The sequence below is a fragment of the Canis lupus genome, chromosome 21, assembly GCF_003254725.2.
Source record: "Canis lupus dingo isolate Sandy chromosome 21, ASM325472v2, whole genome shotgun sequence".
Classification (NCBI taxonomy): domain Eukaryota; kingdom Metazoa; phylum Chordata; class Mammalia; order Carnivora; family Canidae; genus Canis; species Canis lupus.
The window spans coordinates 8,624,509-8,628,092 of NC_064263.1; positions in this window are offsets into that span (position 1 = coordinate 8,624,509).

Consider the following 3,584-nt stretch of genomic DNA (forward strand, 5'->3'; position numbering starts at 1 on the left):
TTCTCCTTGGGTATGAATCATGACTGTATTAGTTTCTTATAGCTGCCATAACAAAGTACCACAAAACAGGTTACTTAAGCTAACAGAAACCTGATCTCTCACAATTCTAGAGGCCAGACGTCTGAAATCAAGGTGTTAATTGGACTATGCTCCCTCTGTTGCTTCTGTGGGATGAACCTTCTTTGCCTCTTCTAGCTTCTAGCGTCTTCAGGGACATAATTCCAATCTCTGTCTCCAGCTTCACATAGTGGTCTTCTCTCTGTGTGTCTCTTTCCTCTGTGCATGTCTGTCTCTGTCTCTTCTCTTGTCATAAGGATTCCAGTTATACTGGATTAGGGCCCCCCCCCCCTTAATGATCTCAGGTTAACTTGATTGTATCTGCAAAGACTCTATTTACAAAGAAGATCACTTTCACAGATATCAGGGGTTAGGAGTTCAACACATATTTTGGGGGGTTCACAATTCAACCTATAACAATGACCTGTTCTAAAATTGTATTTTTTTCTCTTCCTTGCAATAATAGCATCAACTTCTACCATTTGGGACCATGCATTACATGTCAGTCATGGTACAAGACATTTAATGATTTCATTTTATCTTCTCAATAGGATTGAGAGGTAGAAAGTGTTAGCATTGTAAACAGCTGTGAAACTGAGACTCAGGGAGGTTCATACCAGGTCTTATACTAAATGGTGGAGTGGGATTTAACTCAGATTTCACTTATAGGAAAGTTCATGTGCTTAACCACAATGCAAGTATTTCTTTTTTTTTATACTTAGGAGCCTATTAGCTATTCTGGGATTCCCTGTATCTTAAAACTTCAGAAACTCTTTGCCTAATGTCTGCATTAAGCATTGTTCTATCATATATTCAGCTGCAAGGTAACCGGGGCCAGACACATAGGTCTATATATATTGTGGCCTGGTTAGGTTTGCTAAGACTGTTTCACCCCTTCTTTAGTTGACTCATCTGTCAATTTCCCTTTTCTTCTTTCCCTTTGTCCTGGTAGTCCATGTCATCCCTAAAGCCATTTCTAAATGCTAGGTGTGGTCCCAAAGAGAAACTCTTATGATTCTTGTATATGCTCTGTTATACCAATGTTAGCCTGAAGTCAGTTTCTGTATTGAGAGAGTCTGACATTCATACTGCTGTGTTCAGTCACTGAATCTTCAAAGTGACGTCAGACACGAGTTCAGTCAGTTTGTCCTGGATTTGGAACCCCAGCATTCTTCTGGCTTCCTCATCACTTTGCCTCAGCCAGAAGCACATCCATGTACCAGCCCCGCTTAGTTCTGCATGGATTTTCCCAAGGTGCTTGGAAAAGTCATCAAATTATTTGCAATTGTATTTCTACAGTTTTCAGCTGTTTGAGAAATTCCAGATTGATTTTCACCCGAGCAATGCAGCCTCAATCCTAATAAGGTTCAAGCACTGAAAAAGTACAGCGATGAACCATTGATTAAGTTGACACTGCAATATATTTTCCCTGCCCCTGGTAGACTGAACTGGCTGCTTTCACTGCTTACACTTGCATTCGTTAAATGTTCCAGGCTTTTGTCTTTTTGAATCTTCTTATCTAAAAATGAGAGATGGCTCAGTGCTTGGTTGCTCTGTCTGGATATTTGTGAGTACCTCTTTCCAGGGGTGTGAAAATGAAAGCTGAGGAAATTAAGGGAAGTGCACAGGGAATTCACCAATCTAAAAACCTAGTGTCCTGCCCTGCTACTATGCACAATCCCAGTTTTAGAGCTGAAAAAGAGGACTAGTTGGAAAATGAACATGTCCACAGGGAAATAACAGAGCAGGAATGTGTGCTACTGAGTGTCAAGTTTAGAGCACAAATGGCCTTTCCACATAGATAAGTGTCCCTAGACAGTGGCAGATCTGCAGCAAACATAAATCATTAAGATATACAACATCAGATTTTCTTCCCTTCATCCTAATGCACTCTTTCCCAGCTTCTTTGGAATGATGTTCTCCATATTGAACCAGTCTTAAAACTTACTGCTATGTGATCTTTGCAAAGAGCTTAACTTATCTCAGCTTTAATATCCTCATCTCTAAAATGGGTATATTACAGGTACTGCTCTTATACAACATTGTCATGATCAAATAAGCTAAAGGAAAGAGTGAGCCTTGTATACAGTAAGCGTTCAATAAATTAATAATAATGAAGCAAAATTTCCATTTGAGGCAGATAAATGCACTTTGAAAATCAACCTATTTTGGTAAAGATTTTTTTTTTATCATTACACTGGTATTTAAATTGGTTGATTAAAAAAGTGGTGTGGTTCGTTCCTACAATGAGAACAGGTAGGAGAGAGCAGCCTGACAATCAGAGAGATCCCCCAATGAAGTAGACAGCAGGACTCAACAGTGTCACAGCAATGAATCTCTGCATTAGCAGTGGCTGGATGAAAGTAAATGGCTAGAGAGGAGGCATATTGTTCATTAGCTGCATACCCTTGGCTGCTCTGCCTCAGCAAAGGCATCCTCCCTGCTCTTATTTCTTCAGAATGATTTCTAGTTGCATAACAGTTGTTCTAGTATGGCAAACATTAGGTCTTTCAAGTCTAATGTAGATGAATTTTAACCATATGCATAGAGTAAATATATATATATACATGTATACATATATATTATCTTCTATAAATATTTATGGAGAGCATATAAATGATTCACACACAATCCCTCACATCCTAGGAGAAGAATAGAGAGATGCACTGTTTTCTGACCTGACCCTTTCAACCCCATCAGAATGCAAATCATCTAACCCTGGACATGTAATTGCTCAAACAGCACAGGTCCTAGGGAGCTGATTCTTATGTGGGGCATAGTCACATTCTAGACACTTTCATCAGTCTACTCCTTTACCAATAGTCCCCTAGACATTTCCTACCAGCTCTGTGCCTGCCTCCAGATTATTCTGAGAAATCACAGCAGACATGTGTGTGCATTTTAAAACATAGAGGTATTGCTAGGGGAAGCTTGAGTCAGACTCTTGATAAAGGTGTTACCTTAAAAGGTGGGGGCAGAAAGAGGTCTTTCAAGCAGCACTGTCCAAGAGAACTTTCTGTGAGGATGGAAATGTTCTGTATCTGTGCTGTCCATATAGTGGCTACTGTGAGACTATTGGCCACTGAAATGTAGCAAGTGGGAAGGAAATATTGAATCTTTAATTAGATGCTAACTGGTTTAAATGTAAACAGATATTTGTGGCTAGAGGCTTCTGTACTGGAAAGCACACTTTAAACAATAAGCAGCCCAATCTGCTTTTAAGAAGATGAACAGGAAGTGGGTGGAGAAGATTAGATGGATTGGGGTGGGAGGAGCAGGGAAGAAGCTGGCAACAGGTTAAATCTTATTTTCCCTTCTGACTAGAATACTCCATCTCTAAATACTCTAGTTTTGGTAGCATGAGGAAAAATGGAATACTTAAAGATAACATCAATTTCTCAGTCATTTGCTCAGAGTTTTCATGTGCCATTTTATATCTTTATTATGCAAGAAACTAAGGATGAAGAAATAAGATTTAAAAAGCAACATGCTTTTGCCCATAAAGTGTGTATATTTAGAATGTCAGG